Consider the following 13,665-nt stretch of genomic DNA (forward strand, 5'->3'; position numbering starts at 1 on the left):
GTAATGCTAAATACAGCCTTATGAACTTGTGAACTTCAACGTTTTGGTGGGACTGAAAGAACATATGCTGCTTTTGGTTTATTTAAAAACAAATATAAGACAGCAAGGAAGCATTTTTTTTCTCTTCTCAGTTTCAAGAATCTATTGCCTGATTCATTTTAGCTCTGAAATTAACTATATTAATGCTGGAATTTTAAGCACACGCGTGCTAGTTAGTTTTATAAAATGCTATTTTTATCCACTCACATTTTACTTGTTCCTTTCTCAAATAGTAATTACTATGTATTATTTGTGCAGTGCCTATAAATGTGCCAATCACTTTACAAACAAAGAAAATGACATGGTCCCAGCCCTGAAGAATTTACAGTCTAAATGTTTGATCACGCAGAGCCAGGTGTCCACACGAGCAGATCTCTTTGTATGATCAGGGCCTAATAATGGACCATCACAACATATTACTGTGATTTTATTTTTTTAAATACTATTATTAGCCTTTTATTCACATCAGCTTCATTTTATTGGTTGGGTTTGTACAGTTTTGAATCAACTGTAGATTTTAGGCTAGAATATACATTGTAACAATTGCCTATAGGTGGCAAAGTTGGTAATTACATGCTGCTTGAATTGGCAACCACATTTGCAGAAGTTATGAGATGCTAGTTACAAGGAAAGTTGTGAAAACCTGCATTACAGAGAAAGAGGAAGATATAACTTGGGGCATCTCCTCTTTCTTCTTGTAGTCTTTTCCTTCTTTTTGCAAAATTGGTAGCTGAGGTTCAGGAGACAAAGTCTGTGTGGATGGAAATCCCCAGCTCTTTCTTTGTCAAGATGTAGATTTTTACCCACATCCTCTTTCCTGCCAAAGAAGGGCCACTTAACCGGACAATGATCTATTTGATTTTGTTGACACCTGGCTGAGACATCGGCTAACCTTTTGTCTCTAGGCACTGGTTTGTGACTCTTCCCCAGACTTAGAACCTGTTGTGACAGGGTCGGGCCAGATGGCTACTGGAGAGAGATTTTTTTTGTGTGTTTTATAATCTATAATTGATTGAATTCAACAAGTAAGGCCACAGATTAGGGTATCTGATCATTACACAAGCAAGGTGAGTTAAACCACATTCCATACTTGACAGTAAGTTCTGGGCTGTGCTGGAAGTTAAAGACCCTGACTGAAGTACAGTACCAGTTTAAATAAGGAGGGAAGCCAGCAGAAGGCAGATATATTAGCCCCAGGTTAGGCAGGTCCTTTTTCCCTGGGTAAGGTCACAGGGGCAGTTCCAGAACAATCAGGAACTTGCTGGAACCAATTAAGGCAGACAGACTAATTAGGACACCTGGAGCCAATTAAGAAGCTGCTAGAATCAATTAAGGCAGGCTAATCAGGGCACCTGGTTTAAAAAGGACCTCAGTTCAGTCAGTGAGGGGTGTGCAAGGAGCTGAGAGCGAGAGGGCGTGCTGCTGGAGGACTGAGGAGTACAAATGCTATCTAGCATCAGGAGGAAGGTCCTGTGGTGAGGATAGAGAAGGTGTAGGGAAGAGGCCATGAGGAAGTAGCCCAGGGAGTTGTAGCTGTCACACAGGTGTTACATGAAACACTGTAGACAGCTGTGATCCACAGGGCCCTGGGCTGGAACCCGGAGTAGAGGGTGAGCCAGGGTTCCTCCCAACTCCCTATTGGATACAGGAGGAGTTGACCTGGACTGTGGATCCCACCAGAGGGGAAGGTCCCTGGCCTGTCCCCCGACCCAGTAGGTGGACCAGCAGAGACTGTGGGGATTGTTCTCCTTCCTTTTCCCCATGCTGGCTAGTGATGAGGTTAGCTGAGTGAATGGCAGGTTTGAGCCACTTGCAAAAGTGGGCAAACTGAGGCTGCCATGAATCTCTGAGGCAAGCAAATCCGCCAATAAGCACAGGACCCACCAAGGCAGAGGAGGAACTTTGTCACAGAGTCTTTAGTAATATCATACAGTAGAATCTTGTAACTTTACATACAATGATGCCACACATTTTACCAGGACAATAATGATCAGTAAATTATGAGTTTTAAAATGATACCACACAAGTCATACTTTGTATGAAATTTATCATAGTCTTGTAAAAGGGGTGAACATAGGGGTACATGCTGACACAATGGTTTTGGGTGGAAAATTGCAGTTCCATCTGAATTTTGTTTCGATGTTTTGAAGTTGTTCAAACCCCAGTACCATAAACCGAACTTGTTGGGCAAGCATCCAGGCAAAAGATTTCCTACAAACACCTGTGGAATGAAATCACTGTCTTTCATTCAGCTTTATTCACAAACATTGAAAGCATCTGGCATGTTGTTGCCTGGGTAAATATATGGTAGATAAGAAGTCAAGAAGATAAGAAACAGAAAAAGAAGAAACCCTATGCTGTAATGGCCACGGGCCAGTTCTGGAAAAAAAATTAGATATAAAAACAAGTATGTACTTAACAACTGCCTGGGTTAGGAGATATCTTTAGCCCAACATCTGGAGAGGAATAATTGTTGAGGCAGGAGATTGGGGTTCCCAGCAATGTTCTATTACTTTTTAATGTGACCATAGGTAAGACACTCGGGTCCTGATCCAACACCTACTGAAGCCAGTGGAAAAAACTCTCATTGGTTTCAACGCGCCTTGGATCAGGACCGTGGCTTTCTGTGCCTCAATTCCCAACTTCTAAAATTAGACTAATTGTGTCTATCTTTCTCACAAGGGTGCAGCTCAGTTACTACAGTGATCAGCATCACAGAAAAGCCAATCAAGTCAAAATAATCACATCTTTGTTTCCATTGCTGTTCTCACTGGGAGAAAATATACAAACATAGCTACAAGAACAAAACAGATCCTTTCTACAGTGCCTCATTTTCTATATTCTGATAATTTCCATGGATCAGAGTCATCTGCAAGTTACTGTTTAATGATTTTATGTGGTATGTATAGTAGTACTTAAAATAGATGATCCTCATTCCGTTGAAGCAGCCTTCTTGACTGATATAATATAAATGACACTGTTTGTTAAAACAGGATTTAACAAAATATAAATTAGGCATTTACTTTTTTGTTGTTGTTTTCATAACTGGGTGACCCCATTTTCGGAATATTGTATTGAAAACACTGTCATGGATTTCCCACTTGTGTTCCCGTGAGAAGTGCCTGCTGAGATTGTCAGCTGTAGTGTCTTGGCACCCTGGTAGGTATGATGCTGTGATGTTTATATTGTTGCGGATGCAGACGTTTCATAAATGCATAGCTTTTACGCATAGCGAGTGAGACCTGGCTCCTCCGTGGCGATTGATGTAAAACATGCATGCCACGTTGTTGGTGAGAATAGAGATTGAGGTGTCTCGTATGAAAGGGAGGAAGTGTCTGCATGCATTGTACTGTGCAGAGTTACAGGAGATTGATATGTAGTCAGGTTTCTGTCGCAGACCACTTGCCTTGTACATTGTGGTGACCCAAGTGGGCGCCCCAACTGATCAGGGAGGCATCTGTTGTAATAGTCACTGATGGGGGGTCTTGTTGAAAGGGAATCCCGGAGCATACATTCCCTGGCTGTGCCCACCACTGTAGGGAGAGGATAACCCTTGGTGGCAGTATCACACGTCTGTTGAGAGAGTGTTTGCCAGGTGCATAGACCGTGCTCGACCAGTGCTGCAGACAGCGCATATGGAGGCTGGCATACTTTACTATGAAAGTCGTAGCTGCCACATGTCCCTGAATCTGAAGGCATGTCCTCACTGAAGTTTGTGGGCTGATGGTCACCGAGGAAATAAGATTGGTCAATGTAGCGAATCTGTGGTTTGGCAATATTGCCTTGGCTTGTATGGAGTCTAGGTCGGCTCTGATGAACTCCAATCGCTGGGTTGTGCGTACCCTCGACCAATACTTCAAAACTGTGGCTTAGATGTAGATGAACGGGTGGACGAGGCCTGGTTCTGTGGAGCTCTGTTGTCTCTGAGCCCGTTGTTTGAGTCTGTTCCGAGTGAAGTATTGTGGTTGTTGACGGTTTAACGAAGTGTCTCTTGACCTCTGGTATGGTGTAAAGCGAGGGCGTTTGTCAGGCGGTGGGTGTATGCCTAGGGTATGCAGCGTCGCTCGGGAGGCCTCAATGGTATGGAGGATGTCGTCTGTTTGAGACGAGAATAGTTTATCCCTATCGAAGGGGAGGTCCTCCACTTTTAGCTGTAGTTCTTTTGGAATTCCCGAAGCCTGCAACCGTGATGTTCTTCTCATAACCACAGCTGTTGCAGTTGTTCAGGCAGCTGTGTCCGCTACATCCATTGAGGCTTGCAGTGCTGTGCGGGCTATTAACTGTTCCTCGATGATGGCGTTGAGTTGAGGACGTCTGTGCTTGGGGAGGTCCTCCACGAGCTCTTGTATTTTACTATAGTTAGAGTAGTCATAATTTGCTAGTAGAGCAGAATAGTTGGCAACTCTTAGCAGAAGGGTGGCTGATGAGTAAACTTTCCTCCCAAAGAGGCCCAGTCTCTTGTGTTCGTTATCTTGCAGTGAGGAGCGGAAATGAGGCTGTTTCCTGTGCTGATTAACAGCCTCTGCTACCAGAGAGCAGGCTTGAGGGTGTGAAAACAAAAAATCCATGCCTTTGGCCGGAACGAAGTATTTCCTGTCAGCCCTTTTGTTGGTGGGTGGTGCCTATGCCAGTGTTTGCCATATTACCTCCATAGGCTCCATTGTAGCCTCATCCATTGGGAGGGCAATCTTGGTCGATGATGCCGGTTGTAAGATTTTTAACAGTTTATGTTTCTCCTGCACCTCATGTAAGGCAATTTCTTGGCTATTTGCTACTCTTTTGAAGAGTTATTGGAACTGTTGCAGGTCATCTGTGCTGTAGGGGAAGACGACATCACCGCTTCGTCTGGTGCAGACGATGAGTGTGGGGCAGGTGGTGAATCATCCAGGTCTGCCTGAGATAGTATCTCTTCCCCTTCTATCTCTGTCTCAGGGGGGTAAGAGGTTTCTCTGTGTGGTAATGATGGGTGTATTCTGGAACCTCTTGTTGCTGAGGAAGGGGGACCAGAATAGGGGTTCTAGTATGTGGGCCAAGGACCCCATTGTGGCCATTGCATGGGGTAAGGTGGTAATGGATAAGGCCAGTGCTGTGCATACCAGGGCTGTGAATGCTCGGAGGGATGAGGCTTAGGCTTCACAGCGTTCCATGCAGGTCTCATCTATGATGGGGATGAACATGCCATTGTCCTGCATGTCTCCTTCCTCGCCACTATGGGATGATTTAGTTGAGGATTGGTCCTGCTTTGAGCAGGGGGGTTGGACTAGATGACCTCCTGAGGTCCCTTCCAACCCTGATATTCTATGCATGGAGAGTGGTGCAGGAGATGAAGGATGGTACCGTGCTATGTAGCTCAGGGAATGTTCGGTGCCAAGCAGTGGTGACTGCAGTGCCAAAGAAACTGTTGTGTCAGCAGGATGCAGGAGTTGTGCTGATCCCGCCTTGGGGTTGCGGTTGACTGTTTGAGTGCTGACCGGTGCCGGATTCAGCTTGTTTTGCCGGTGGCGGCAGCATTGATCACAGTGCCGCTGCCTGTGCCGTGCTCTGAACCAGGGTAGTCAGTGCTGTGGAGGAGACTTGACGTCTCAACCCTGGTGCCGCGTGTTGGGGCTCGGCCGGGGTCCACTGAGGGACGGTGCCGGAGGGGTCTGGTGCCTCGTAAGTGCTCACTCTGGATGAGTGGAGCACTGAGGGTAAAGACCTCACTGGGGAAGCTCTCTTTTTCTGAGAGACCCCTGCTGGAGCGGTCGAGGCTTGCTTCCTGATAGTTTTGGAAGTCGGAGCCTTATCAGAGCTCAGGGATCTCGATTTATGAGACTCCGGAGGACGTCTCTTGCGGAGGTTGGAGGGATTTCTCCAGCAGAAGCATTTTCAAGTGGAGATCCCTGTGATGTCTTGCCCTGGTTGTTAAATTGGTGCAATGTATGCATTTCTGGGAGATATGAGTTTCTCCCAGACAGCAAATGCAGAATGTGTGGCCGTCAGAGACCGGCATCAGTTCACGGCAGGAGTCACACTTTTAAAATCCTGTTGAGCCCTGTATGACTGCAGTAAAGCCTCTCCCCCCTTCTCGAGAGGTAAGGGTGGGAGTTAATTGTAATGGTAAACTGTAGAAACTGTTCCCGAGCGGGGAGTTAAGGAGAGAAAAAGTAGTCTCTTTCTTCTTAAGAAAAACCTCGAAAAGGAACTAACGAAACTACATGTAGACTAGGACTAACTAAACAACGTAACTAAGTATAGACTAAAAAGAAGTTCCTAGTAACTTGTAACTTTCTTTTTTTTCTTCAGAAAGTGTCAAAGAGAGCACTGCCGCGGAGCTCCGTCTGGAGGCAAGGATGGTTGACAAAGAACAGAGGGGACAGTCAGGGAAGCGCACGCTACAGGAGGTGCCAACAGCTGCACAAGATGACTCCTGTGCGTGCCCTTCCCCGACCGAATACTGCTGCGAGAAATCTCCGATCTCTGGCACAGGGACGCACGGACACCTAGAGTGGAACACCCACAGGGACACCACTCGAAGAAGAAGCAAACGTGGAGAAGGGTGATCAAGTGGATATAGTGAACTTGGGCTTTCAGAAAGCCTTTGCCAAGGTCCCTCACCAATGTGTCTTAAGCAAAGTAAGGAGTCCTAGAATAAAAGGGAAGGTCCTCTCATGGATTGGTAACTGGTTAAAAGATAGGAAAGAAAGGGTAGGAATAAATGGTCAGTTTTCACAGTGGAGAGAGGTAAATAACAGAGTCCCCCAAGGATCTGCATTAGGCTCAGTGCTGTTCCACATATTCATAAGTGATCTGGAAAAAGGTGGGAAACAGTAAGGTGTCAACGTTTGCAGATGACACAAAATTACTCAAGATAGTTAAGTCCAAAGCAGACTGCAAAGAGTGACAAAGGCATCTCACAAAACCAGGTGATTGAGCAAGAAAATGACAGATGAAATTCAATATTGATAAATGTAAAATAATGCATCTTGCAAACAATTCCAACTATACATACAAAATGATGGGGTCTAAATTAAAGATCTTGGACTCATCATAGAATCATAGTACTGGAAGGGACCATGAGAGGTCATCTAGTCCAATCCCCTGCATGGATAGTTCTCTGAAAACATCTGCTCAATGTGCAACACCAGTCAAAAAAGCTAACAATGTTAGAAATCATTAGGAAAGGGATAGATAATGAGACAGAAAATAGAATGCTATTATATAAATACATGATAAACACCCACTGTGAAGTTGCACTGTATATGCTTATAAGTGTAAATATAACATAACTGGAATATGCTTTGTGCTAGATATGCCATGTAACATATCTTTGCAAAGGTTATGATCTACTGAATATTTTCATCCTATGTGTATGCATATATCATTTTTATATCTGAAGTTATGAGCGTTGGCTCTATGCTTGTATTTGAAATGTTTGCTGTGGGAAACACATAAGGGAGGTTTGGCCAATATATTGTGAAGGGGCTATTCAAATAATTGGGAGTATTTAACTAACAGTGGACTTTGGGAGACGCCAATCCACATCTGAGCCTTCCTGGGAAGATTCTAACTAACATGCAAACAATGGTGTCGGCCTGCAAAAAGCTGAATTGTTCATCGACATGTGACTTGCCCAGGTGGCTACAAACTCTATCTGTGATTTTGCACAAAAGAACAAAGGGGTTTCTGCCCCCAAGAGAGAGACTATAAAAGGCCCTGGAAGTCTCTCCATTTGGTCTTCAGCTGGCTCAAAGATGGCCTCTCCACCCCAAAGAGATGCCTGAAAGAAACTGCAACAAAGGACTGTAACTGTGGGGGTGTGAGTGATTGCTGAACCCAGGCCATAAACTACAATGTTGGTCTGAAAAAGATTGTACCTGAGATAACATCTAGGGTGAGAAGTTAATACAATCCACTGGTGATCTTCCTGAAAACACCATCCTAGCCACTATGGATGTAGAAGCCCTCAACACCAACATTCCACACAAAGGTGGACTACAAGCTATCAGGAACAGTATCCCTGATAATGTCACGGCAAACCTGGTGGCTGAACTTTGTGACTTCGTCCTCACCCATAACTATTTCACATTTGGGGACAATGTATACCTTAAAATCAGCGGCACTGCTATCGGTACCCGCATGGCCCCACAGTATGCCAACATTTTTTTGGCTCACTTAGAACAACGCTTCCTCAGCTCTCGTCCCTAATGCCCCTACTTACACTACATTGATGACATCTTCATCATCTGGACCCATGGAAAAGAAGCCCTTGAGGAATTCCACCATGATTTCAACAATTTCCATCCCACCATCAACCTCAGCCTGGACCAGTCCACACAAGAGATCCACTTCCTGGACACTACAATGCTAATAAACGATGGTCACATAAACACCACCCTATACCGGAAACCTACTGATCGCTATTCCTACCTCCATGCCTCCAGCTTTCACCCTGACCACACCACATGATCCATCGTCTACAGCCAAGCTCTATGATACAACCGCATTTGCTCCAATCCCTCAGACAGAGACAAACACCGACAAGATCTCTATCAAGCATTCTTACAACTACAATACCCACCTGCTGAAGTGAAGAAACAAATTGACAGAGCCAGAAGAGTACCCAGAAGTTACCTACTACAGGACAGGCCCAACAAAGAAAATAACAGAACGCCACTAGCCGTCGCCGTCAGCCCCCAACTAAAACCCCTCCAGCGCATTATCAAGGATCTACAACCGATCCTGAAGGACAACCCATCACTCTCACAGATCTTGGGAGACAGGCCAGTCCTTGCTTACAGACAGCCCCCCAACCTGAAGCAAATACTTACCAACGACTACACACCACACAACAAAAATACTAACCCAGGAACCTATCCTTTGCCAACTCTGCAAGCCCGTTGCCAACTCTGTCCACATATCTATTCAGGGGACACCATCATAGGGCCTAATAACATCAGCCATACTATCAGAGGCTCGTTCACCCGCACATCTACCAACGTGATATATGCCATCATGTGCCAGCAATGCCCCTCTGCCATGTACATTGGCCAAACCGGACAGTCTCTATGTAAAAGAATAAATGGACACAAATCAGACGTCAAGAATTATTACATTCAAAAACCAGTCAGAGAACACTTCAATCTCTCTGGTCACTCGATTACAGACCTAAAAGTTGCAATTCATCAACAAAAGAACCTTCAAAAACAGACTCCAATGAGAGACTGCTGAATTGGAATTAATTTGCAAACTGGACATCATTACATTAGGCTTGAATAGAGACTGGGAGTGGATGTGTCGTTACACAAAGTAAAACTATTTCCCCATGTTTATTTCCCCTTCCCCCTCCCCCTCCTCTTCCCCACTGTTCCTCACACATTATTCTCAACTGCTGGAAATGGCCCACCTTGATTATCACTACAAAAGTTTTTTTTTTCTCTCCTGCTGGTAATAGCTCACCTTACCTGATCACTCTTGTTACAGTGTGTACAGTAAACATCCATTGTTTCATGTTCTCTGTATATATTAAAATCTCCCCACTGTATTTTCCACTGCATGCATCCGATGAAGTGAGCTGTAGCTCACGAAAGCTTATGCTCAAATAAATTTGTTAGTCTCTAAAGTGCCATGAGTACTCCTTTTATTTTTACTAAGGATCTAGTTACAAATAATAAGTTAGCCGTGCATGTTTTGTTTTGTTTTGCTTAGTAACTTACTTTGTTCTGTCTGTTATTACTTGAAACCACTTAAATCCTACTATTTAAACTTAATAAAATCACTTTTTTGTTTATTAATTAACTCAGAAAGTAATTAATACCTGGGGAGGCAAACTGATACGGGGGAGATATGCACAGCTATAGAGCAGACAATTGATGAGTTTACCCTGTATAAGCTTTATACAGTGTAAAATGGATTAATTTGGGGTGTAGGCTCCTAGAAAGACTGAATACTGGGTGCTGGGAAAGTCCCTGTTAACTGAGAAGTCCTTGGGCTAAGTGAATCTTAGTTTCTGTGAACTGGGGTGTGGGGGGTGTGGGGGGGGGCGGCCCTGGCCCAATTTTTTGGTCTGTGCTGGATCCAACTGGTGTGTCTAGCTCAGCAAGATGGGAGTGGAGAGAAGCCTTTTCTGGCAGGGGGTTTGTTCTCAGTGGTATCCTAGCACATCTAGTGACTGTCTTGAGGGAGTTTCTGTGACCCAACCCGTCACACACACCTTGAATACTGTATGCAGTTCTGGTCATCCCATCTCAAAAAACCCAGATATAATTGGGAAAGGTACAAAGAAAGGCAACAACAATGAAGGGTATGGAACATCCACTGAGAAGAGATTAAAAAGACTGGGACTGTTCAACTGGAAAAGAGACAGCTGAGGGGATACAATAGAGATCTATCAAATCATGACTGGTGTGGAGAAAATGAATAGGGAAGTAGTTACGTTTTCATATAACACAAGAACCGGAGGTCATACAAAGAAATGAATACGCAGCAAATTTCAAACAAATATAAGGACGTACTTCACACAACATACAATCAACACGTTGAACTCATTTCCAGGGGATGTTGTGAAGGCCAGAAGTATAACTGTGTTAAAAAAAGAATTAGATAAGGATATAATCACAGAATATTAGGTTGGATGAGACCTCAGGAGGTCATTTAGTCCAATCCCCTGCTCAAAGCAGGACCAACACCAACTAAATCATCCCAGCCAAGGCTTTGTCAAGCCAGGCCTTAAAAACCTCTAAGGATGGAGATTCCACCACCTCTTTGGTAACCCATTCCAGTGCTTCACCATCCTCCTAGTGAAATAGTGTTTCCTAATATCCAACCTAGACCTCCCCCACTGTAACTTGAGACTATTGCTCCTTTTTCTGTCATCTGCCACCAATGAGAACAGCCAAGCTCCATCCCCTTTGGAACCCCCTGTCACAGCATGAGGGGGAGTCAGGGCCCTGCACTCACACTTCCTGTGATTCACCGTGACTCTCAGCCAGCCAGTAGAACAGAAGGTTTATAAGAGACAACAGGAACACAGTTCAAACCAGAGCTTGCAGGCATAAACAGGATCTCTTAGTCAGGCCCTTCTGCGGGGCAGGGAGATTAGACCCCAGCCTTGGGGCTCCCTCCTCTTCCCAGGCCAACTCCCCCATAATTGAAAACCCCTCCAGCCATCTCACCCAGCCTCCCCCGCAGCTCCTCCTCAAGCCTTTGTCCAGTTTTCTGGGCAGAAGGTGTCACCTCGCCCCAACCCCACTCCTGGCTCAGGTATCTTCCCTCAAGGGAAGTCTCCCATCCCCAATGAAACTCCCCTGCAACATTCCCAGGTCAAATCCACCCCACTCCCTGCTGCATCACACCCCCCCTTCAGGTAGCTGAAGGCTGCTATCAAATTCCCCCCTCACTCTTCTCTTCTGCAGACAAAATAACCCTGGTTCCCTCAGCCTCTCCTCATAAGTCATGTGCCCCAGCCCCCTAATCATTTTCATTGTCCTCCGCTGGACTCTCTCCAATTTGTCCACATCTCTTCTGTAGTGGGGGGACCAAAACTGGACGCAATACTCCAGTGTGGCCTCACCAGTGCCAAATAGAGGGGAATAATCACTTCTCTCGATCTGCTGGCAATGCTCCTACTAATACAGCCCAATATGCCGTTGGCCTTCTTGGCAACGAGGGCACACTACTCACTCATATCCAGCTTCTTGTCCACTGTAATCCCCAGGTCCTTTTCTGCAGAACTGCTGCTTAGCCCGTCGGTCCCCAGCCTGTAGCGGTGCATGGGGTTCTTCCTTCCTAAGTGCAGGACTCTTTACTTGTCCTTGTTGAACCTCATCAGATTTCTTTTGGCCCAATCCTCCAATTTGTCTAGGTGCATCAGTGGTTATTAGTCAAGATGGTCAGGAATGCCACCCCATGCCCTGAGTGTCCCTAAACCTCTGACTGTTAGAAGCTGGGATTGGATGACTGGATCACTCAATAAATTGCCCTGTTCTGTTTACTCCCCCGAAGCATCTGGCACCAGCCACAATTGGAATACAGGATATTGGGCTTGATGGACCATTGGTCTCACCCAGTATGGCCATTCTTATATTCTAACTCAAGTGGAGTTGCTCGTGATGTATATAGGTATGAGAATCAAGCCCTATTTTTTTTAAAAAAACTTCTCCATATTACTGTACATGCAAGGAACTCTATACGCTGTAAATCTTAGTTCATGCTATTGTAGTTGGGAAGAGTTTACTCTGTAGCAATTCTCATTTCAAACAGTAGGCTAGAACAAATTTAAATGGGCCATTCGGCTCAACTTCATTAAGTACGCTATCCAAGGGCAACTCTCAACTTGGGCATTTTCAGTAGGCTAAGACCAGATGGCAGAACAGAGAGTTCTTATTAATTTCATTAAAAGTATGTTGCAACTTAAAATGTGCGATTAATATACCCTAATGAAAGAGACACTTTCAAATGATTGTTGTGGATGCCTTAATCTACTTTTCTTCTGCGTGTACACATCCTTGTTTGAGATGTTGCAGGAGCTGCGTGACCTGAATGTTGGATGAGCCGGTTTCTGGTGATTTACTGAAGCCTGAAGGTTTTGTTTATTTTCCCCTCCCAGTAGGGAGTCCTTAGCAGCAAATGTAAACCAGTACATCACCGCACCCCTACGGTTTTCACTCATTTGAGCTTCTTTGAGATGTAGATTCTGAACAGACTCATTGTGCTAAAAATACTAACCTGGCAATTATGCAAATGAAGCGTGCAGACATGGCAACATTGAACTCTTCTCGTTATAACAGAAAATGTATCACCACTTGTTTTAAAAATGAAACTGAACACCACACCCTGGCTTCCAAAAGAAGAAGAAAAACTTTATCAAGAAACAAAACCTATTTCTGAATCTATGAAGGTGACCATGACAATGAGATCTGATCATTTATTTCTCACTAATTTGAAAAAAGCATATATTAAACAAAACTATTAGTATGAATTAGTGTATTCTAGAGCAGTTTGATTTGACAGCCATGGAAAATGAAGTCTGTACGACATAAGACTGGCCATACTGAGTCAGACCAATGGTCCATCTAGCCCAGTATCCTCTCTTCTAACAGTGGCGGGTGCCAGATACTTCAGAGGAAGTGAACAGATCAGAACAATTTAGCAAGTGATACATCCTCTGTCATCCAGTCCCATCTTCTAGTAGTCAGAGGATAGGTAGATAGATAGATACACACAATCTTTTCATAAACATAAAAAGCTGGTGTGTAGAATTTTGTCCCAGCACAATACAAAAGTCTGTGTAGTTATTTGCTACATAAGGAAGAATACTACAAAAAAGTTTTTGAACATTTGTTTGAATGAAAACCAACAATTTGTTTCAGAAATATTCCTTTTTTGTTTTCTCTGAATATTCACATGTGCAATTGACTTTGTTCACAAATTGGTAAAAATGTTAAGCAAAATGCAAAAATCTCAAACATTAATGGAAATATGTGTATGCTGTCTAAAATCTGGAGAAAAAGCAGCTAAGAAATCAGAAAATCTGACATTTAAAGAGAAAACTACTGGAATCCTTGACATAACTATAGAAATGGAGTGGGGTTCTTTGTTTGCTTATATTTTAGATAAAAAGGCACGAATGAAACAGATCTGTCATGA

Source organism: Natator depressus, chromosome 9, assembly GCF_965152275.1.
Source record: "Natator depressus isolate rNatDep1 chromosome 9, rNatDep2.hap1, whole genome shotgun sequence".
Taxonomy (NCBI): Eukaryota; Metazoa; Chordata; order Testudines; family Cheloniidae; genus Natator; species Natator depressus.